The following is a 24,932-nucleotide window of genomic DNA, read 5'->3' as shown; positions in this document are numbered from 1 at the left end:
GTAGACTTTGCTGTATTATGTATATTATATTCTAAATAAAATGATATAGGATGCTATACTGTAACAAGTTATACTGCAATCATAATGATAAAAGGGGAGGGGGGGAAATAACACAAATCCACATGTAACCGTTACACGTGACACTGAATTGGTAATAGCACAGAAAAGCAAGCATTTAAATGATATAATAATGATATCCTGTGAACGAATACAATGGAATAGTTTGTCAATCACAAAGGCCACAGTAAAAATACACACACTGTACACCGAGTTCCAAGCAGCAGACTCTCAGTCTCCTTGGCAACAGGAAGTCTGACGCCTGCTGAAGTGAGCAGTACAAAAGGCTCTGCAAAGAGCAGGGAAAGGGTTAAATTGCCATGGTTGGCAATGTCTCTGCAGAGCTGACAGAGAGGTAAATATAGCAAAGTGCAGGGTCTTCATTCCAGAAGGTAATAGATTAAGGTGGGCAGCCAATTAAGAAAAACTGGATCCAAGTTGGCCTTGGACAGGAAATAGCACTCTTGACATCTGGCCATGTTTGTTTGGATTGTTTGGCTACCTCCTGTCTGTGGGTAACTTGCTGATGTCGTTGGCTGAGCGTTACAACTGGGAAGGTAATTGGGAACGTTAAATAATGTCTGGACTCGGCTGTTTTTAGATATAGGCAAATTAGGCAGATGCATAGGTATATACCTGCAGAGCTATCCTTAGGACACTGCTTTATGGAATTCTTATACACAACTGTTAGTTTCATTAACTGCTTCCGGACCATGGTAATTGAAATCTACACCCTGTTTGGGACCTATTATCCCTGCCAGGGCATAGTTTTCAGTTACCAAACCACATGTTACCGCCAATATCACCGCTTTCCTGTCACTACAGCCCACTCGCTCTGCTTTCAGTATGACAGCAGAGCTCTGTGAGCCAGTCAGGAGCCAAATTCATTGGCTCCTGACCCTTTGATCACTGTGATTAGCTCACAGTGATTACAAGGTCAGGAGTCGATGAAATCTGCTTGTGACCGCCTCACAGAGCTCTGCTGTTGTAGCGCCAGCAGAGCGAGTGGGCTGCCATGACGACAGAACGGTGCGAATGGCAAGAGAGGTGGCTTTGTGCGGCGTGACGTTGGTGAGACCCTTTTTTGTACCAGAAAGTCTCTGGTCCCTAAAGGGCCAGAGACTTCTGGTACTTAAAGTATGCCAGAACTGAATAAAAGAAAACGTTTTCTACATACCTGGGGCTTCCTCCAGCTCCATCCACTCGGATCACTTCCACACCGCCGTCCTCCGCTGTCTACAGCTCCGGTACCAGGTCCTGTCACTTCAGCCAGTTGGGGCCAGTCTACGCAGGAGAAGTGCGCCCTCTATGTATCTCTCCAGCGGCTGCTGGAGAGATACGCAAAGAGCGCACTTCTTTTACGTCAAACTGTAGCTGCTACTGACAGAAGTGACAGGACCCGGTGCCGGAGCTGCAGACAGTGGAGGATGGCGGCGTGGGAGCATTCCGAGCAGATGGGGCTGGAGGAAGCCCCGGGTATGTAGAAAACTATTTCTTTTATTCAGCTCTGATTCAGTTAAGAAAGGTCTGAATGGTAATGTTAACACCTACTGTTTGCAAAGCATGCCTGAAAGCAAAACAATGGCCTCAATTCACTAAGGTTATGCTGGAGATAATAAGGCAAGAGATAACTTGCCACCACACAGTGAGAGAGTTATCTTATCTCTTCATCTCCTAAGTTACCTCCTCTGTAGTTAAGTTACCTCCTCTGTAGTTAAGTTACCTCCTCTGTAGTTATTTTCACACACAGTTAAAGTTAGACTTCTGGAGTTATTTTAAGGACTGAAGAGTTAACTTAAGGACTGAAGAGTTAACTTTAGGTTTGCCTGAGGTAAAATGTTTCCTGAATACAACATGCCTCATCACCATGGTGATAGCTGTAGAAACATTATTAAAGACAGGAGATAAGCTTAGTGAATTGAGGCCATTGATTTGGCAGGAGGTATTAATGTGCTAATTAAGTTGTAATTGTTTTATATTTGGTCTGTATTGTTTATTGCTAAGGATGAGCTCCAATTTTCTGCAACATTATTTTCACTTCGAAATTTACATTTTTGCTCTGAAAATTACATTTTCACCTTACTCCAATTTTTTGATTGAATATAATTTTCACAAGAACTTTGGCAGCCAGAATTATCCACTGCTCCCATCGCTCCACCATGGCGGATCCCCTCCTTGAATCCCTCCACTCGCTTCCTATCCAGTCCAGAATCAGATTCAAGATACTGTGTCTGACCTACAAATCTGTCCACAAAACTTGTCCAACCTACATTTCCGATCTTACTCAGAGGTGCACACCTAGCCGCTCACTCCGCTCTTCCAATGAACTTCGCCTGACCATCCCCCGCATCACCCAGTCCCATGCACGCCTCCAGGACTTCTCAAGAGCTGCTCCAACATTATGGAACTCCCTACCTCCACCCATTAGGGCAGCCCCCTCCTTCAACATCCTAAAGAAAGCCCTCAAAACTCACCTTTTCACTCTGGCCTACTACCCCTCACAAGTGCTTTAAACCCACAGCTGAACTCTGGTCTCCTACCTCTCGTGTCCCTACCTCTCCCTTTAGATTGTAAGCCTTTGGGCAGGGTCCTCCTCCTTTTGTGTCCTACCTGATCATGCACCTCCATTACTGTACACCCATGTGCTATGATTAAGGGCTGTATGGCCCGAAACATGTCAGCCTTGTACTTTTTTTAATTGCTGTGAGGATACGTCCTAAATAAACTACAACACTGTGGAGAGACTTGTTGCGGACCGCATCTTTCTTCTTTACTACTGTACACCCATGCTATGCATGTGAGTGAACCTAACTTGCCTAATCTCCATGCTCCCCTCCAGTGACTGACTAAGCATTCCCTTGTACTCATACTGTGCTGTGTGATCTGGTCCTTCTTGTATTCCTGTATTGTCTTATTGCTGTTTGTCACCCCTAAATATTGTCTGTAACCTAAATTAATGTACAGCGCTGCGTAATATGTTGGCGCTTTATAAATACAATAAATAAATAAATAAAAGGTGTTTACTTATGCCAATGCATTTTGCGAAAATGTGTTTTTGCGTCTATTTTTTTTCATAAATATTTGAATTTGTGTAAAAATCACTTTTTTCAACTGCATTGTCTCAAATGCAGTTGGTGAAAATGTTTTTTCCCATACCCATATTTTTGGTGCATATTTTTATTAATGCAAAAATGTATTTTCCCATGGCCATGTATTTTCGTGAACATTTTGGTTTGTGCAAAAAATGTAACTTTCTCGTGAACATTTGGGAGAAAGGAAAATGGCCATATTCACCTGTGACTAGTTCTTGCAATTCTTTTGGATTTCCATCAGGAGGCTACACACCCCTAATAACAATTATACACAGGGTTCAGTGAGTTTGGGCCAGTCAAGTGCATCTGGTCAAGTACTAATTTGTGCCCTCTATAGACTTATTTTGACAAACAACAATATTTCTGTATATGTTTATGAGTGCCTAAAAACTAACAAAAATAGGCTATGACCTTACGAACTTTCCATACAAAAAATATAAAGGGCGGGGAATCATGGACAGTTGGATTAACTGTCAGATTAAGCTCTGATTACCATGACAATGGGCAAAAATAATCCATCCTAATGCTAGTTACACACGATGAGATTTCCCGTTCGATTTGCGGATCGATTCGATTATTTCAAACATGTTCGATTGGATTTCGATCGTTTTTCCCGTCGATTTTGCATTCCTATCATGAAAAAAACGATCGAAATCCAATCGAACATGTTTGAAATAATCGAATCGATCCGCAAATCGAACGGGAAATCTCATCGTGTCGTGTGTACCCAGCATTACAGGTCTTTCAACTGATCACATGCTTCTCCATACATTCTGTAACACAAAGGAAACAGTATCTGTAAGTGCCCCTCCCATCACATCCCTCCTGACCACTGATAATTGTGCCAGACAGTACCAAGACTAGGCAGATGTCAGTTGGGGAGGGGGGAAGTTGAGACATAGCTGAAATATGATTAATCTATGGAAACTCGCAAGTGGTCAGGATAGCCTCATTTATAACAGCAGCTAGAATGCCTGTGGGAGAGGGAAGTCGTGACTTACTAGAGGGTGACTAATTAAATGGATAAATGGTTTAAATGATGAATTTTATGTTTTTCTAAAAGTTATCTTTAAAGTGGTCTGAAACTCAGCATTTCTACTTTGCTCTAAAATATTCCTTACAGCTTTAAAACTACTATCCCAGAAAAAAATTGTAGTTGAACATCATTGAAATGGTTAAACACAGAACTTTGTCCTGCTATGGAAAGGCTATTCAGCTTCAAATCCGCATCCAGACTGGAGATAACAGTATCTTTGTTTACATTCCAATCTTGTTACATTTGTGTGTAACAACTGAAAACACTCTCTGAGAAGCTGTCTCTGCTTCAGGCAGGCACACACAGTTCAGAACAGGCCACTAGAAGTTTTTAATATATAATAAAAAGCACCTGGAATAAAATGCAATGGCAGCTTTCAGGGCAAGATAAACTACACTTTGGAAACTTATAATTTGTAGACAGACAATATTGCTTGTGCACAAAAGCAAATATGATAACTGTATGAGTAATGAAAAGACGAAAACACATTTTTATAGAATGTTATGTCAGAGTTTCACACCATTTTAAAGGATAAGTGTACTTATATTGTGACGGTTCTGATTTAAAAAACACACTACAAATATAACTTATATACACAATGAAAATGGCATGACTTGAGAGGTGCGGATACAGCCCTGAAGTAAGGCATCTATATCAATTAAAACAATTTTTATTAAATACAATATAAAACACTCCTCTAAGAGGCGTAAATAAATGACCTATATTAGTGACTAACCACAAAACTAAACAAACACAGATAAGAACGTGTCCTCAGTAATGACTAGCCAAATACAAATCACAGTTTTTTTGCTTCTTCTCCTACTATCCACTTTAACGACCCAGTAAGAAACAATAACCTGACATGTTTCGCTCCCTAATAGGGGGGCTTCGTCAGGGGTGAAGGAAAAGTGCTAGTGCAGATTCAAGCAAACATAAATTAAATCAATATATTGTCCTAGTCCATCACACATAATCATAGCATGTATGTCCTGACTTTCCAATGAGAGAACATGTCAATATTCCTGCCCTCTCACCAGCTGCGATTGACGGCTTGGGAAATTAGTGGGCAGGGCTTGTAATCAACAAGAGCGCAGTCTTGTGTGTAATGTCTGTGGCTCCATGCATTTAAACAGAATTTAAACTTTACATTTTAATGATTACCTTGCCCAGAAATTCTGGTGTTAAAAAGGTAAACTGACTGTTTTTATTCTATTTAATAAATATCCTAGTGCTAGTGATGAGAAAAAAATGATCTTAAGATGTAATATTCCACTAATGCAGAAAGGGAAAGAAACTGAGCTAATCAATGCCAACGACTGTGTTTCAGTTACCCAGAACCTGGTTAATTAAAGGGGCACTATGGTGAAAAATTGTACAATTTAAAATATGTGCAAACATATACAATGAAAAAGTATGTTTTTTCCAGAGTAAAATGAGCCATAAATTACTTTTCTCCTATGTTGCTGTAACTTACAGTAGGTAGTAGAAATGTGACAGAAGCGACAGGTTTTGGACTAGTCCATCTCTTCATAGGGGATTCTCAGCAAGGCTTTTATTCTTTATAAAGATATTCCCTAAAAAGGATTTAAAAAATGATGCTGGCCAGCTTATCTGCTCGCTACGCAGTTTTGTGGCAGTTGGACAGAGCAACTGTCATTCACTAAGTGCTTTTGAAAATAAATAAATCCCTGAGAATCCTCTATGAAGAGATGGACTAGTCCAAAACCTGTCGCTTCTGTCGGATTTCTACTATCTACTGTAAATGACAGCAACATACGAGAAAGGTAATTTATGGCTCATTTTACTCTGGAAAAAACATACTTATTTGTATATGTTTGCACATATTTTATATTTTAAAATTTTTCGCCATAGTGCCCCTTTAATTAACCAGCAGCTAGACTAATTTGTTGGCTAAATTCCTTCCCTTGGTTAATGCATATCAGTCATGAGCTTGGGCAGATAGACAATACACAATTAAGGATGGAAACAATGTACCTATTCACCTAAGAAAATGTACTGTATTCCCTTAAAGGACAACTGTAACGAGAGATAAGGAGGCTGCCATGTTTATTTCCTTTTAAGCAATACCAGATCCTCTGCCTGTAATACTTTTAGGCTTCTTGCACACCAAGACGTTGCATTAGGTGGCACGTTAAGGTCGCATAACGTGCACCTAACACAACGTATGGTGCTGCAAGAGCCGACGGTAGAGTGAGCCGCGTTAGGCGGCTCGAGTCCTATAATGTCTCCCAGAGTGGCGCTGATTGGCCAGCGGGACCACGTGATGCGGAGCGAGACACTCCGCATCACGTGGTCCCGCCGGCCAATCAGCGCCCGCCAGTGCAGTGAATATTAAGTAGCCATGTGCGCGGCTACTGTAGCTGGCTCTCCCCGCCTCCTCTCCGCCCCCCACTGCGCATGTGCAAACAGTCTAACGCGGCTATAGCCGCTCCAACGGTGTAGCATGCTGCACTTTGCACAGAACGTGCAGCGTTACATGTAACGCAACGTGGGCTGTGTGAACAGCCCACTTGTGTTACATTGCTGTGCGTTGGGGGAGCGTTACAGGCGCACTAACGTGCGCCTGTAACGTCTTGGTGTGTAAGCAGCCTAAGCCATAGACTCTGAACAAGCATGCAGCAGATCAGAAGGGCTGCCAAGTAAATTATATTGTTTAACTACTTAAAGACTGCCCCATGCCAATGGGCGTGGTCGCGGCAGCAGCCCCACGACCTCCTAACGCCGATTGGCGTCAAGTCCTGGGGCTGCATTTTGCAGGCGATCACACATGGGCTGCGCACGCATCTCCTGCTCAGGGGGCGGAGCTCCAGCCCGCCTTCAGTCTCCGATCGGCGATTGCCGTTTGGAAGACTGTTAGACACCGTCTTTTCTGTTAGTACAGCACTGCGATCTCTTGTCCCTTAGGGGACAAGAGAGCGATCGGCTCTCATAGGCAGAAGCCTATGACAGCCGATCGTAGGATTGGCTGGCTGGTGGGGAGGGGGGGGCAGCCCCGTTTCTATGGGCGTGCGATACGTGCAACTGCCCGGGGCCCTGGATTGATGCGGCAGGAGCTGGGCGCAGAGGTAGTGGGAGCGGATATAATAATAATAACTCCCCTTCGTTCAGCCGATCCCACGCTGCTTCAATGTACTTCCTTTCCCGGAATCTATCTCAGTAACAGCGCCCCCTGTGATGATGTTCCGTATGTCAACACAGTAGGTGCTGTTACTGAGACAGATGTCGGGAAAGGAAGTACATTGAAGCAGCGTGAGATCGGCTATTCTGCTGAAGAAAGGTGAGTTAATACTATTATGCCCGCTCCCACCACCACTGCAGCACCTACCTATCTAAGCTATACTGCAGCACCTACCTACCTACCTACCTAATCTATACTGCCGCACCTACCTACCTACCTACCTAATCTATACTGCAGCACCGTCCTACCTACCTAATCTATACTGCAGCACCTACCTACCTAATCTATACTGCAGCACCTACCTACCTACCTAATCTATACTGCAGCACCTACCTACCTACCTAATCTATACTGCAGCACCTTCCTACCTACCTAATCTATACTGCAGCTCCTACCTACCTAATCTATACTGCAACACCTACCTACCTACCTAATCTATACTGCAGCACCTACCTACCTACCTAATCTATACTGCAGCACCTACCTACCTACCTAACCTATACTGCAGCACCTACATATCTAAGATATACTGCAGCACCTACCTACCTAATCTATACTGCAGCACCTACCTAATCTATACTGCAGCACCTACCTACCTAATCTATACTGCAGCACCTACCTACCTAATCTATACTGCAGCACCTACCTAATCTATACTGCAGCACCTACCTACCTACCTAATCTATACTGCAGCACCTACCTACCTAACCTATACTGCAGCACCTACCTACCTACCTAACCTATACTGCAGCACCTACCTACCTACCTAACCTATACTGCAGCACCTACCTACCTACCTAATCTATACTGCAGCACCTACCTATTCTATACTGCAGCACCTACCTACCTAATCTATACTGCAGCACCTACCTACCTACCTAATCTATACTGCAGCACCTACCTACCTAATCTATACTGCAGCACCTACCTAATCTATACTGCAGCACCTACCTACCTAATCTATACTGCAGCACCTACCTACCTACCTACCTAATCTATACTGCAGCACCTACCTACCTACCTACCTAATCTATACTGCAGCACCTACCTACCTACCTAACCTATACTGCAGCACCTACCTACCTACCTAACCTATACTGCAGCACCTACCTACCTACCTAATCTATACTGCAGGCACCTACCTATCTAACCTATACTGGCACCTACCTATCTAAGCTATACTGCAGTCACCTTCCTAATAAACTATACTGCAATCACTTACCTACCTAACCTATACAGCAGTCACTTACCTACCTAACCTATACTGCAGTCACTTACCTACCTAACCTATACAGCAGGCACCTACTTATCTAAGCTATACTGCAATCACTTACCTACCTAACCTATACTGCAGTCACCTACCTAACCTATACTGGCACCTACCTATCTAAGCTGTACTGCAGTCACCTACCTATCTAACCTGTACAGCAGTCACTTACCTACCTAACCTATACTGCAGTCACGTACCTATCTAACCTATACTGCAGTCACTTACCTACCTAAACTATACTGCAGTCACCTACCTATCTAAATTATACTGCAGTCACCTACCTATCTAACCTATACTGGCACCTACCTATCTAACCTATACTGCAGTCACTTACCTACCTTACCTATGCAGCAGACAGCTACCTATCTAACCTATACTGGGGGCATCTACCTATCTAACCTATACTGCAGGCACCTAGCTAATTAACACATACTGGTAGCTAATCTATACTGTGGGCACCTATACCTGGCTCCACGTGTGTGTGTGGGGGGGAGGGGGTGACGATTTTTACACCCTCGCCCTGGGTGAAATTTAGCCTAGAAACTGCCCTGGGGAGGGGTTTACAAAACAAACAAAAAAACGAGGTATAGTTGAAAAAAAAACCAAAAAAACACTAACATAAATATTTAATTAAAAAAAAAAATCAACACAAGAGAGCTCTGTTGTTGGGGATAAAAGGGGGGAATCACTTGTGTGCTGTGTTGTGCGGCCCTGCAGCTTGGCCTTAAAGCTGCAGTGGCCAATTAACAATAAAAAGGCCTGGTCTTTAGGGGGGTTTAACACTGCGGTCCTCAAGTGGTTGAAAGGAAATAAATACGGCAGCTTCCATATTTTTCTCACTACAGTTGTTCTTTAATCGATAAACTATCCACATTAAATATATTTTCCAAATTGCTATTTAGGTGGAATACTGCTCATTTGTCTCCACACTTCTGAATTTTGAGCTATGGCTTTTATTCAGCTATTTGATTGGGTGTCTAGTCTGTCAGCAGACACTCATTTCCATACTGCTATTTATATTTTTCCCTATGCAGTACTTATGTGTGTGCTGCTCTATAGTTATTCCTATCTGGGTTAATGAGCTTTTTGCCCATTCTTTCTTCTTATTAGATAAGCCAGCAGTGGTATTAACTCAAGCATGACTGTACTGTTCAAAGTGCAGGGACTCTACAGCTTGATATTTGCAAGCACTGTGACTTCTCTAAGCACCACTTGGGACAAGAGGGCTGTGCCGGGAATAGCTACCAGGCACTTGTAAGGACTGGCTGCTCTCATTATTGTACAGGGAACCATTCTAACAGGAAATCTCTGTGGACCCTTCATGATTGCCCCTACATCAGACCCTACATCTGTACATCTGTACACCTGCTAGGAAGGGCCGGCACATCGGGTCCCAGTAGGTTATGGTTCCAGCAAGAAATAGCCACACCATTCAGTGAGAGAAAATTTCCTGCATGGCCAGATAAACAGACAGGACAATAAAATATAATGGATGGAATCAGGAAATTTGTGCTCTGGAAGCGCTGCAGAAGTTTGGGCGCCACCATGGGCATCCATAGTAGTTTCTGCTATAATGGGCACTGGGGTTAATTCATTGGGTTTCTTGGGCACCCAAATTTCCCCCTGTAGCCAAAATGACTATGGGCGCATGTAGCAGTGGGAGAACATCTGCGGTGCACGATATTTTTCGTTTTTATGTAGCACATATATTGGTGGGTTTGTGGCAGGTGTACATGTCATTTCGATGGCGGGGCTTTTTGGTGCAGGGTGAGCTGCACGAATTTAGGGGTATGTTAAATACTATTCTTCCCCCCTTTGAGTCGTCGTAACTCAGAGGGAGAAGTAATTTGGGGTCTGGCAATCCCCGGAATTACTCGTGCATTAAACATCAGGGGGGTTGTTAGGACTAGGCAATGGCAGCGAGGGTGGGTATTTAGGGTTAGGCATCGGGGGCGGGAGGTAGGGTTAGGTATTGGAGGGGCTAGGGTTAGGCATCAGTAGAGGGTGGACTCTGTGTGGGAATAAACTTAGTTTTAGCTGTAGGAAAATGTTGGCAATATTTACTGATATTCTACTGTCAGAATTAGCACTGCAAATAAGTAAAATATCTATAAAAACACTGATATGCTACTAGAGGCTGTTTCTTTCACCCATGTTTCTGGGTGCCCTTTAGGTGTGTACACCTAATGGATTCCTATGGGCTGTTGTACTATACATATACACAGACATACCATGCCAGGTGACTGACTTGCAGGCTATATGAGCGCCCAGAGTCATTCAATAATCCTTCAGCTATACAAGGCAATGCAAAATAATTATTTTCTCTTTGTGGGTCTAGTACTTGTGGAGTTCAGATCAGGAAGAATTGTGGAGAGTGAAATAATTTTGAAGCTTTAAAGAGATAGAAACTTGTATAGTCAGTGGTGTAACTATAGAAAGTCTGAATATGCCAACTGTACATCTATCCAAAGGGCTTGACTGCTGAATGTAGTAACCTATTTGCAGTCAAATAGTAGTAATTTGCAGTCAGCACACCAGTTTATAGAAAGTCCCATGTGCTTTATTCCATCAAATGCACAATAGTAGTAGACCAACAATTGTTTCGGGACCGCAAAGCATCCCATTGTCAAGATACTTATGAACAAGACAGGTCTAATGTAATGATGAACAATGCAGGGTCCAATGTAAAGACAAGACAGGGTCCAAGGACCTGATGACAAATGCAGGGTCCAAGGACTTGATGAAGATATTCCTATCTAGTTCAGTGGTGGGTTTGCGTCGAAATGCGCAATTACGCATCGTAATCGTAATGTGAAATTTCAGAGAAAATTGTAATTAATTTCATATGTAAAAGTAGCATTTCAAAATTTTGCATAATTGTTTGTGTCGACTTTAGAGGTTAATAGCAAAGCCCCCATACATGCTTTTGCTACCAACATTGCTACCTATGTTAAGCAGAACAGTGGGTATAAGTCACAAAAATAATTTTTCAAAAAGACCTTGTAGTTTTTGAAAAACTCGATTTTAAAAATGCAAAGAAAAATGGTTTTTAAACTGTCATTTTTTTCTAAGTTTAAAAACCATTTTTTACTTGCCTTTTTAAACATCTAGTTTCTCAAACACTATAAGGTCTTTTTGCAAAATAATTTTTTTGACTTGTAGCCACGATTCTCCTTTTGGTGTCAATAGCATGTATTGGGGCTTTGCTATTCACTGCTAAAGTCGGCCAGAAATTACGCGAAATCAATTGAATTTGCAAATTGTAATTACGTATAAGGGTAGGTAATTGCGAAAATTTACACAAAATTTAGCGAAATCGTAATTTGTTGATTACGATCATCACTAATCTAGTTCATCAGCACCTTGACAAATGGGACTATTTGGCATAGCAGTAGGGAAAGCAGATGTTGTGGCTGCTTCTGGGATCCTGGGCCAGAGGAGACCACCAGAGTCCTCCTCCAACCACTGGGTTAGCTCCTTGTTGGTGTTATGCTGGTAATGATGACTACCTCTGTATGTGCTATGAATAGTGGTATCATCAACAAACTGTTCCATTCCCTGCTTTCACCTCTCTGAGACTGTGACTTTGATGAACAGAGGCACCAGAAGAATAAAAGCAAATAATTAAAAGTTTTAAAATATGCTGGGGAGGCAGTGGTGGACTTACCTTCGAAAGAAGACTAGACTACTTGTCTGACATAAATAAACACTTTATTAGTACCCCAATAGGTGCAACGCGTTTCGCAGGACCAAGCCCGCTTCATCAGGCAATAAAACAGGGGACAAAACAGTAGCTCTCAGGTAGCACATATGGCGACAGAGGCGCTATATATGTGCTACCTGAGAGCTACTGTTTTGTCCCCTGTTTTATTGCCTGATGAAGCGGGCTTGGTCCTGCGAAACGCGTTGCATCTATTGGGGTACTAATAAAGTGTTTATTTATGTCAGACAAGTAGTCTAGTCTGCTATTGGAGGTAAGTCCACCACTGCCTCCCCAGCATATTTTAAAACTTTTAATTATTTGTTTTTATTCTGCTGGTGCCTCTGTTCATCAAAGTCATTATAGTGTCCACCCTTGGTGGAAGGGGGACCCACCCCTACCTTTCTTCTATCTACAGAGAGCGACTTCTTAACCCTGAGTGAGGACAGGTCTCATCTCCTCAACTGCAATCACAGTGGTTGCCTCAGCGGTAACCCTTGTTTGTGAGTATAACCTTCTCACATTACATTATTCACTATTGTCCTGAGCATACTACACCATATTGGGCTCTCGGTGTCTTTTTCTTATTCTCTTCTCTCTGAGACTGTGGCTGTCCTTGGCAGGTTTAGGTACTCCATATCCATATGCATGGAATGCTTAAAGCGGTATAAAACCCTGACATAATATTCAATAAAAACATGTTTTCCTACTTTTTTGCCATACGGTTATCATATTTGCATTTGTGCATAAATATTATTATTCATTTATAAATTATACATTCCCAAAAGTACAGTTTTTTGCTTTGTTAGCTGACTTTATTCATTATGTATTGAAGGCAGAAATGCTTTGAGTGTGTGTCTGTGTCCAGGAGCTTCTGCACAGTCAGAGAATGTGTCACATTCCTCACTTGATACAATTAAGTAAACACAAGATAACATTATCTACACTTCAGATGCATCCACATTTCTCTGCACTGAACTTTCTAGCCCTGTGTGTAACCGTTTGAATGCTGGTCTAGTAAAAAAAAAATTGTGGTTGTATATAATATGCTGTAAATATTTTTTTAGAGCAAAGAAGGAATGCTGGGTTTTATTCCGCTTTAAGGAAGCTCAATGTAAAACTTGTACTGGGGTCCATTGCTCCTTAGCTACACCATTGGGTATGTTTGTGATTTTACAAGAGCAGTTAGTGTTGCAAGTCAGTTGCACCTTGGGACTGTAAGCCTACCTTGTTGTAGTCAGTTGATTTTAATTTCTGTTTTTCTATTTATTATTATAAAATTATTTTTTTCCCCTTTGCCTCTCTTTTTATATTTCTACTTTCTTTTAATTGATTTTATGTGAATTTGCCAGGTTTTACTTGTTATCTTACTGTTTCTACTAAAATGTCATGTCTCTGGTGTACAGTATACTGTATATTCAGTAAACCTTTTTATCTTCCCATGAGATATTACTGCACCTTTTAGCTCTCCGCACACAAAAGAGTAGCCAAATAAATTGCCCTAAGCTGGCTAAAGTTATGTATTATCTTCCTTACCTACATTTTTGTAGTTTTTTTCACTTGCTGTTTTTTGTAGATAAGTATAATAATACAAATAAGTTTACAAAAAATCACTTATGCCTGAATTTATAAATAGTTTTTAAAAAAGTATGTGCTGCTCTCTACCAACCCCATCCATTTTTGGCATAACAATAGATCCAGTACGTACAGTAACTGTCAGGGTCAGTGCTTCCGTAGGGTCAAACTGGGCAATTGCTCCTTAGGGGTTCCACAAGTGAGGGACTGTAGAGGTCACAACTCACAAGTTTATGGCCAGTACAGTGTGACATTTTACTGAAATCCATCCCTGACCATTAAAGGCAATTTCAAGCCCACTACATTTCTTAAAACCTTTCCCATCAGCTCTGGTGCATATTCCTTATTTCCTGGATTTTGCTAATCACTTCTGCTTTGTTTTTGTTTTTTTACTGAGTGACCTCCATCAGTAGCAGCGATTGAAGAGAAGTCTTACAAGGGATAATTACAGCGCTGAGCATTCTATCAATGTGTGAAATCAGATTGGCAGGCATCATGGATTGATTAAATTAAAATTTCATGCTTACAATGCTGGTTACTTTGCAGGGTAAATGCTGAATGTGCGCAAACTATTGAGGCTCAACTATTTAAAGACTGGCCATGGTCACATGGGACTTTGGTCACATTCCAACGTCCAAGTGCCAATCATAAGTCTGACTTGGAATTACTCCAAGAGAACTGACCAGGGAATTGGTACAAAATGGGACAACCACAACATTTTTCTGCTTCTACAATGAGGGGGAAGGAGGCTACGGTATATTCTGCAATATTTTGGTTTCCCTCCTAGGTTTCTGCAGACAAAAGAAAATGAGTACCGGTAAATGTTTTCCACTAATTGCTGCATTTTGTATGGGCTATCCCATTGCATCATTTACTACCATCCTTACTTCTGTGTATAGCTGTCAATTAATCAGCTAAGTTCTCTGCAGTGCTTCCTAAGTGCACTGATCTAAATTGCTGCAGTATTGATCTGCGGTAACCTGGTAAGCCCTGTTTATGTATCAATGGAAGTTACTTGAGAGCTCTATAGTGATAATAATTTAAAATTCAAAAAAACTTTATTTAGGTCTTGTTCAGACTGAGAGCAATTTAGCTCTTTTTTAGCGCTAGCGATTTCAAAAATCACCTTAAAAGCACTCATGCAATGTTCGCTTATGTGAGTGTTCTCACATAAGTGATGAGCTTTCTATCCAATCGCAAACTCGATTGTGCTCCTGCACCATTTTCAAGATAAATACTACAGAGCCAACACTAGCCAAATACATACCCGGGCAATGCCGGGTGATCAGCTAGTATGAAATATGGGGGTCCGTTAAAAATGGCGCCAGTTATCGTAGTTAAAAAACGGCGCCCCATAGAGAACCACTATCGCTAGTTATTTTTCGTTTTTGACAGCTAAAAAATGGCGCCGGCTTTAAAAACGATATTTATCGTTTATATTTATATTTTTATTGCTCCCAAACGATATTTATCGTTTTAACCCTTGCTTTGCTGCCGTTTGGAAAATATCTGCCCGACGGCTTTAATGTTTAATAGCAAAGCCCCCTTAAAAGCTACAAACACCAAATTTTCAGGGAATGTTAAGAAGAAAATTGTGAACAAGAGGAAAAATTTTTTTTTCAAAAAGACCTTATATTTTTTGAGAAAATCGATTTTGAATATTCTTCTTCTGACCGTGGGAAAATTAAACGCCCACCGACTTTAGCGGTTAATAGCAAAGCCCCTTTAAATGCCAGAAACACCAAATGTGTAGGGAATGTTAAGAAGGATAGTGGGAACACGAAGAAAAAAAATTGTTCAAAAAGACCTTATAGTTTTTGAGAAAATCGAGTTTAAATCTTCAAAGAGGAAATGTATCTATTTAAATCGCTGACATTTCCGTGGAAACTTTTTCCGCCGACTTTAGCAGTTAATAGCAAAGTCCCCTTAAATCCTAGCAACACCAAATTTGCAGGATATGTTAAAAAGATACTGGAAAACAATATTTAAAAAAAAAATGAAAACATTTTATTTATTTTTTTTTTTAAATTAAAATTTGTGGGTTATGTGGGGATAGCCAGAATGCGGGGCCCCGGCCGACTGGGGCTTCGCACCCTGAGCTATACCAGCCCGCATGGTCCATGGTATGGGGGGTCTTCGGGGGGGAGGGGCGGCCAAGCCTTCCCCTCCCCCCCGGAGCCCTTGTCCAATCCATGGACAAGGGGCTCTTCCCCACCTCCGGTGCCCCAGGAGGAGGTGGGGGCGACGACTCCCTGGGGGGGGTTCATGGTGGCATCTGGGAGTCCCCTTTAAGAAGGGGACCCCCAGATGCCCACCCCCCTCCCAGGAGAAATGAGTATAGGGCTACTTTGTACCCCTTACCCATTTCCACAAAGGGTTAAATGAAATAAAAACACAACAACGAGAAAAGTCCTTTAATGTTCTAAATTAACCAGAAATACTTACCTGTACCTTTAAGAAAAAAATCCCACGCCAATCAGGTCCCACGACAGTATCCTCCATCTTGCGATCTTCTGATACATCTTGATTGAAGATCTCCGCCGCCCCGATGCCACACACGCCGCCTCCGCCGCACTGCTCTCAGCTATACTAAGTATAGCTGAGAGTTGCGTCTATGCGTCTATATAGACGTATTAGCTCTAGCTGCCGCTGCCCTCCCTGCCTCCCCCCACCTGTCACCCTCACCCATGCTGACACCTAATGCACCCATGGGTGCCAGTATACAACAAAAGTGGATTCACATGAGAAATGACCTCTTATCTGGAATCTACGTCCACTAGAGGGATGTGTAAATGTATCTCCCTTAATTATACTATTACACATATGACAGTGCAGACACGGGTACGTCCCATTCCTACCTGTCACTGTGTTCTCCCCCTTATAAGTATGGACAACTTTGTCTCTAATTGTTGGTGGCCTACGAAAAGACAAAAGAGGTGGGTACCTAAACTCTTGTACCTGTGGAAAGGAGTCAGAGAGAATTCTCCAATGTTTTCGTATTATTTGGCCAATCTGCTGACTCTGGCTATTATATGTACTAATAAATGGAATTCTAGTACCATTAGTGATCTTATTGTCTACCTTACCTTTCTCCTTTCTCCTCTCAAGTAGTCTATCAGGGTACCCCCTCCTCTTAAACTTAGTTCTCATTTGTTCCACTCTATGCTGACATATTTCTGGGTCTGCCACTATTCTCTCCACTCTCATCATCTGTCCCGAGGGGATATTATTCTTGATATGTTGTGGATGAAAACTACCAAATTCCAACACCGAATTACGATCGGTGGGTTTGGTGTACAGGTCTGTGAGCAAACGCCCCCCAGACCTGTACACCATAGTATCCAAGAATGGAACCCTATCAGGGTCAACATGGGCCGTCAAAACAATAGCCGGACACTTGTCTCTCAGTTGAGTTATCTCTAATCCTCCGGGGGCGCTGTCCTCCTGACAACGTGGAGGGTGAGTGTGAGCGAGACTCAATGTCCCTCTCTTTGTTACTTTTAAGCTGGCTGCCGGAGCTCTGTAGGTGGGCGGGGTGTAATTCCCAGCACGACCAGAGCGTTTGGTTGCCAGGATACACATGGACGCGATTGCCGCTGAGTTGATGCGGAAGCGGCGTCGCGTCATACTACACGTGATGGATCACGTGAGTTTGTTTAGAGAGGAAGACGGAGGGTGTCGCCGCATCCATCCTATTGCGTGTCGGATGACAGCGTAAGTTTCCCGCATTGATGCGGAGGGAGTTGGCTTTAGTTGTACACACCCTTTGAGGGGTGGGGATAGTGCTGAATTTAAATATTGGGCCGGTAGTTCTCCACCAGGTCCGTCTGTGGCCCCATGCTTCTGATTGGCTGTATCCTGATCACCTGATTTATGTGTTTGGTATAAAATGGAGTCTGTACTAGTCTGTATTGTGGATGACATGCTTAACAGCTTGAAAAAGGGCAGTTTGCCCGAAACAGCGGAGCTGTCGCTGGTTGCTTGATCCTCCTGCTTTTATGATGATCTGAAACCTTAATAAAAGAGCTATATTTATGGAAGACGGTGCTTACTCATTGGATTCACAATTTTCTTCTTAACATTTCCTGCAAATTTGGTGTTTGTAGCTTTTAAGGGGGCTTTGCTATTAAACATTAAAGCCAGCGGGCAGATATTTTCCAAACGGCAGCAAAGCAAGGGTTAAAACGATAAATATCGTTCAGGCACGAAAAAAAAAGTTTTAAAACGATAAATTTCGTTCAAAAGGTCTGCACTATTTTAACCTTTAAAACGATAAATATCGTTTTAAACATATATCGGGCAGAAGGGGGCGCCATTTTTTTGCCGGCGCCATTTTTAACTAGACGCTGAAATATGTTTTGTGAACAAACCCCAAGGTGTGACATTATTTGAGCAATTTGTAGAGATGAGATGAGATAATTACCTATTTCTCCACAAAGGTAGAATTTCATTTAAAAAAAAAAAAAAAAATCCTTAACGCATACCTGCAAACTTTAAAAAAAAAAGTTACACACTTACGTTGCTATTTTTCTGCAAACCCTCTTCAACCTTGCGGTTGCCAGTTGCATACCCTTCTGTGTCAGTGGGCTCGTGCCTGTGCAGTAGCATGGAGCTGCTCGTACACAGAGAGAAAAGTGGTGCGCAAGCAGCTCCTTTGTACTGGGCAGGTGCAGGCCATATTTTGCGCCTGTGCAGTGCAACTGCACTTGTACACCAAGGGGAGCACAGCAGTGAGCATTTTTCGACGGCAGCCCTCCTTGCTATTTTATGTGGCCCTCAAGAGCTTCATATGTGCATTGTGAGCAGTTAAAACAAAAATATACTGTCTTCCCATCCAGAGGATGACTGTGTTTCTGGTTAAAACATTGTCAGTTTGAGTCTGGGTGCAGCAACATCCCACGGGACCCCCCTGCAAAATTAGCATATGCGCCCCCCTCCTTGGATTATCCCTGGTTTAGAGGGTCCTAACGTAGAGTGACCAGATGTCCCGGATTGCCCGGGACGCGTCCCGGATTCGGGGTCCGCTGTCCCAGGCTGCATGAGGTCCCGGAAAACGTCCCGCTTTTAGCAGCGGGACGTCCCGGCCTCAGGACTCTGGTCACTTTATTGCATGAACTGGCAGCGGTGTCTATAGACGCCGTGCCAGTTCATTGCCCGCAGCCCTGCTCCAGCCTCTTTACTATCTTCCGGTGTTCCGACACCGGCAGGCGAGCAGGGCTATGGCAAGATGGCTGCCGAAGCCCTGTACTGGAGACTATTTATGTCTCCAGTACAGGGCTTCGGGCGCCATCTTTCCGTAGCCCCACTCTGCCTGTCAGCGCGGGAGACTTCAGGAGTATCCTCCGGGGGAGATGCGCGCCAGAGGAGTCTTCTGCCAGGTGAGTAAATGCTTTTTTTTCCAGGTGAACTTTGCCCGCAGTGAGTTTATTTTCTGGTGGCATGTGTGCCCGCAGTGAGTTTATTTTCTGGTGACGTGTGCCCGCAGTGCGTTTATTTTCTGGTGACATGTTTGCCAGCAGTGCATTTATTTTCTGGTGACATGAGTGCCCGCAGTGCGTTTATTTTCTGGTGACATGTGTGCCTGCAGTGCGTTTATTTTCTGGTGACATGTGTGCCCGCAGTGCGTTTATTTTCTGGTGACATGTGTGCCTGCAGTGCGTTTATTTTCTGGTGACATGTGTGCCCGCAGTGCGTTTATTTTCTGGTGACATGTTTGCCCGCAGTGCATTTATTTTCTGGTGAAATGTTTGCCCGCAGTGCGTTTTTTTTCTGGTGAAATGTTTGCCCGCAGTGCGTTTATTTTGTGGTGACATGTTACCCGCAGTGCATTTATTTTGTGGTGACGTGTTTGCCCGCAGTGCGTTTATTTTGTGCTGACATGTTTGCCCGCAGTGCGTTTATTTTGTACTGACGTTGCCCACATTGCATTTATTTTGTGCTGACATGTTGCCCACAGTGCGTTTATTTTGTACTGACATGTTGCCCACATTGCATGTAGTTTGTACTGACGTTGCCCACAGTGCGTTTATTTTGTGCTGACAGGTTTGCCCGCAGTGCGTTTATTTTGTGCCCGCAATCCGTTTATTTTGTGCTGACATGTTGCCCACAATGCGTTTATTTTGTGCTGACATGTTGCCCATTGTGTTTATTTTGTGCTGACACATGTTGCCCACAATGCGTTTACCGTATATACTCGCAAGCAAGCCGAATTTTTGACCCCCCAAAAGTGGGCCAAAAGTTGGGGGGTCGGCTTGCTTGCGAGTCATGGGTGGGTGGGTGTATAGGTGCTGTCCCTCCCCGCTCCCCCCGCGGCCGCCGCTGCTATTACCTTAGGCGGCGCCACTTCCTATATCCCCGTCCTCCTCCGGTAACTCATTCACAGCAGCGCACCCCCCGCTGCTGTGATGACGCAGGAAACCATAGAGAGCGGTTCCCATAGTAACGGCATCGCCGCTACAGGAAGCCGCTCTCTATGGTTTCCTCGTCATCACAGCAGCGAGAGGCGCGCTGCTGTGAATGAGTTACCGGAGGAGGACGGGGATAGAGGAAGCGGCGCCGCCTAAGGTAATAGCAGCGGTGGCCGCGGGGGAGCGGGGAGGGACAGCACCTACCCACCCGCCTACCCACCCATACTGGGGCACTATGCTAGCTATATGGGGCACTATACAAGCTATAATGGGGCACTATACTAGCTATAATGGGGCACTATACTAGCTATAATGGGGGCACTATACTAGCTATAATGGGGCACTATACTAGCTATACTGAGCACTATACTAGCTATACTGAGCACTATACTGGCTATACTGAGCACTATACTGGCTATACTGGGCACTATACTGGCTATACTGGGCACTATACTGGCTATACTGAGCACTATACTAGCTATACTGAGCACTATACTAGCTATACTGAGCACTATACTAGCTTTAACGAGCACTATACTAGCTATAATGAGCACTATACTAGCTATACTGTGCACTATACTAGCTATACTGGGGCATTTTACTAGCTATACTGAGCACTACCTACCTATACTGGGCACTATACTAGCTATACTGGGACATACTGGGGGGATCACGCGGCCAGCATTTCCTACCCCCGACTTACATGAGGGTCAATCATTTTTTCCTGTTTTTTGGGGTAAAAGTGGGGGGGTCGGCTTACATGCGGGTCGGCTTGCTTGCGAGTATATACGGTATTTTGTTCTGACATGTTGCCCATTGCATTTATTTTGTGCTGAAATTTTGCCCACATTGCGTTTATTTTGTGGTGTCTGGGGTAACTGTTGCTGCATTTATTATTTAATGGTCATAGTTGGCTATGTTTGCTGCTTTGGGGTTACGGTATACTATTAAATAGCATCACACAGTTTCTGCACACCCATTATGCGAAACCACGTCTGACCACATCATGGCGTAAACACTGCTTTCTTATGCCTCACTGTTACATCATTATGTTAGCTCCTCCCATACAACGCCACACCCATTTTTCGTGCGGCGCGCTATACGCACCGTATCCCCCATTTGCGGCGCCCCTTCCCCCTCCCCTCAACTATTTCAGGCTACCTATACTGGGGCAACTATTCCAGGCTACCTATACTGAGGGCAACTATTTCAGGTTACCTATACTGGGGCAACTATACCTAGCATTACCCGCTGTGGTGTTCTTAGCACAGACACCACACTCACACCTTTCCTTGTTTTTGGGTGGGGGGGTGTCATTTAATACCCAGCACCGGCTGTCAAATGCCCTAGGTATGCCACTGACCAGCAGTACTAACAGTGGTGAAGGCCAACTTCTTAGGCTTTTTGTGGGCTCTACCATGCTTAAAGCCTGGGTTCCATAGCTCCCCCAAGGTTAATATACTTTCAATTACTGTATTTTAACATTTAGTACAGAGTTCATGGTTATAGTACTGTATTAGGTAGGCCTGTTTTTGACATTGAGTCTCAAGCAACCAGAGTGCACAGTGCACCCTTATCCAGCATCAGCCGACCCTGTCCGTGCCGGATAACCAGGACTCTACTGTACATAACTGGATGAAACTGACAATAGTTTCCCTCTAAGCATATACAGTAGAGTCCCGGTTATTCGGAACTCAACTGACCAGCAGTCTCAACTCTCAACCAACCAGCACAAATCCCAGCCAGTACTCACAGTGGTGAAGGCCAACTTAGGCTGTTTGTGGGCTCTTGCTCTGGTGTGCTTAGACTGGGTTCCACAGCTTCCCCAAAGCTTAATATACTTTGTTACCATATTGTAACATTTGATTTAGAGTTCATTGTATGTACAGTATATAGAGTGGGGTTTAGTTCTGTATTACCGAGGCCTATTTTTAACATTGAGTCTCAAGTAACAAGAAAGTAAGCTTATCCGGCATCAGCCAATCCCCATCAGTGCAGGATAACTTAAACTCTACTGTACTTAACTGGCTGAACCTGACAATAGTTTCCCTTTAAGCAGATATACTGTTAGCATCTCTGCCGTCTCCTTTGACCTGCCCTTTTTGCAGAAGCCGGTGCTGAGGGTAATGCGCAAGGATGAGAGGGAACGGCAATAAGGGAGCGAGGTTCAGACACTTCCAAGCAGCGAGCTCCCACACACTCCTCTGGTAAGCCCTAAGAAAGTCTCCTTGTCCCTGATTTTTCAGCTGCATAGTGCTAGAGGTAGCGAGCTTCCCACGCACACTCTGTGCAGCATGAGTCAGGCTGGAGCAACCGTCAGGGACAGCAGCCTCTACCAGATCATGTCAAATTCTGACAGAATCCTATGGCAACAGACCCACACACTCAATGAAGAAAAAAGAAACACCCCCCAACATTTGCAAGGTCTCCCCCAGCTGCTATGTAAAGCTCATCAGTCAATACCATAAATAAAGAACCTGCTAGAGAAAAACAACACAAACAGCCCACAACTTAACATAGCAAGACAAGATGTGTAATAGCGGATATCAAAGCAGAAAACAAGAGCATTACCATTAATGGTAATAAAAATGAATCAATAGCATCAAGCAATTTATGTATCCTCTGACGATAATGACATAGTGGCAAGGAGGGGAGAGTTATAAGACTGGGAATGAGATTGTAAAGCTTCAGAATCACTGTTTTGCTTTTTGCTTTTTTGTATTTGGGTTTAAGGACCTGTTCACGCTATGGGTTTGATTCACTAACCGGTGCTAAGTCATAGCGCCGGAGTGAAAAGCCACTTAGTGCTGGAAAAGTAGCTTTGCAGGCACTAATAGCCGCGCAAAGCTACATCGCGCACAGCCCAGCGTAGTGCGTGCGCAGCCGTTAATAGTGTGCGGTGCGACGATAATGTCGCACCCGCTGCCCTGTAAACGTGACGAAAATGGCACATCAGGTGTCCCCGAAATGGCGCATTAGTGCGCCACTTCGGGGTCACCCGATGTGATGTTTACAGGGCAGCGGGTGCGACATTATCGTCGCACCGCGCACTATTAATGGCTGCGCGCGCACTACGCTGGGCTGTGCACGATGTATGGGCGCAAACTCCATGGTTTGCGCCCACTAGGTATTAAGGCACACTAACCAGCTTAGTGCTGGTTAGTGAATCAGGGCCTATGAGTGTTTGCAAAAAATTTTTAAGCACTGGCAATTTTGAAAATCGCCCTAAAAGTGCTTTTGCAATGATTTCCTATGAGAGTGTTTACATATGAGCGTTTCGATTGCTTTCCGATCGCAAAAGCGCTACCTGTACCATTTTTTGGCTATAATGGAAGGTATAGGGCAATCGCAGAGCGCTTAAAAAAGCACTTTGCATTGCGATTTCCCAAGCGCTTTTATGAATAAATACATTGTATTTATTCATTTCCAGGTCAAAGAGTTCACTTCCTGACTGACGTCAGGAAGTGTCTAAATGAATCTCTAAGCAAAAGCACTTAGAACAGTGCTTACAAAAGTGCTTTTCTAAGCACCAATCGCAGGGAAAAGAGCTTTGAAAGTGCTCTATAAATCGCTCAGCGCTTGCGATAGTGCTGGGGATTTATAATGTGAACAAGGCCTAAAAGGGTTTAGTACAAAGGCTCAGTACAGATTGGGCCGGATTGACATCTCCTAAAAGCACAAAAGTTCTGGTGCCCTGAATGGCCACCTCTGAGGAAGCATAAAGAGCTGAATGGTTGGGCTGAATCCAGCCCTCTATGCTCCAGGGGCGTTGACATCATTGCTCCAGGATGGTGAGCGCAGGTTCACAAACCTATTAGCCACCTCACAGCACACTGGCGCCTCTACACTCGAGTCCAGTGTGCCTAATGCTAACTACAGCCATAAACTGCACAGGGACATGGAGATAAAACCTATTTGTCTTGAGGGTTTGGGGCCTTTTCACATGGATGGTTGTGGAGTAAGTGTTTTCCTAGCAGTTGTGTAAAAATAAGGGATGCAAAAGTTGTGACTACACCAGGACCTTGGACTTGAGAGGCCCACCAAGGGCCGTCCTTTGACCACTGCATTAGCTCGTCATGGGTGCTATGCTGGTAATGATTACCTCTAAATGCTCTCAAAACTATGGAGATGATAATAGACTTTAGGAGATCCCCCCCCAGCACTTCCCCTTAACCATAAATGGATCCACAATAACCCAAGTAGAGTCATTCAAGTTTCTTGGGTCCACGATCTCAAACGACTTAAAATGGGACAACAACACTGCCACTATTGTCAAGAAAGCAGAACAGAGAATGTACCATCTACGGCAGCTGAAAAAGTATGGCCTACCTCAAAATCTAATGGTGCAGTTCTACACTGCAATCATAGAATCCACCATAACATCATCCATGACTGTATGGTTCGGCTCCTGCTCAGCATTAGAAAAGGGGAGGCTGCAGCGCATCATCCGATCAGCAGAAAGGATAATTGGCTGTAGCTTACCTCCCCTGCAGGATCTTTACACTAGCAGGTGCAGAAAGAGAGCGACCAAAATTGCCTCTGACCCCTCTCACCCAGCTCACTCCATCTTCCAGCGCATGCCTTCAGGAGCAAGAT

At 43.7% G+C, this 24,932-nt stretch overlaps 1 protein-coding gene across 6 annotated transcripts in view; it reads right to left on the bottom strand.

Moving 5' to 3' along the window:
- LOC137562902 (leucine zipper putative tumor suppressor 1-like) overlaps positions 1-24,932 on the bottom strand; it is a 116,046-nt gene that overhangs the window by 35,066 nt on the left and 56,048 nt on the right. Inside the window, exon 1 of one of the 6 annotated variants that reach the window (XM_068274710.1) lies at positions 3,352-3,411. The exons of 4 other annotated variants lie outside the window; for them this stretch is intronic. The gene's annotated coding sequence lies outside the window, so the exon portion shown is untranslated. Of the gene's footprint in view, positions 1-258; positions 291-3,351; positions 3,412-24,932 lie in introns of those variants that run through there. One more of the 6 variants, XM_068274713.1, reaches the window with a different exon arrangement.

This window comes from Hyperolius riggenbachi, chromosome 3, assembly GCF_040937935.1.
Source record: "Hyperolius riggenbachi isolate aHypRig1 chromosome 3, aHypRig1.pri, whole genome shotgun sequence".
NCBI classification, from domain to species: domain Eukaryota; kingdom Metazoa; phylum Chordata; class Amphibia; order Anura; family Hyperoliidae; genus Hyperolius; species Hyperolius riggenbachi.
This window is presented reverse-complemented; position numbering and strand designations above follow the sequence as displayed.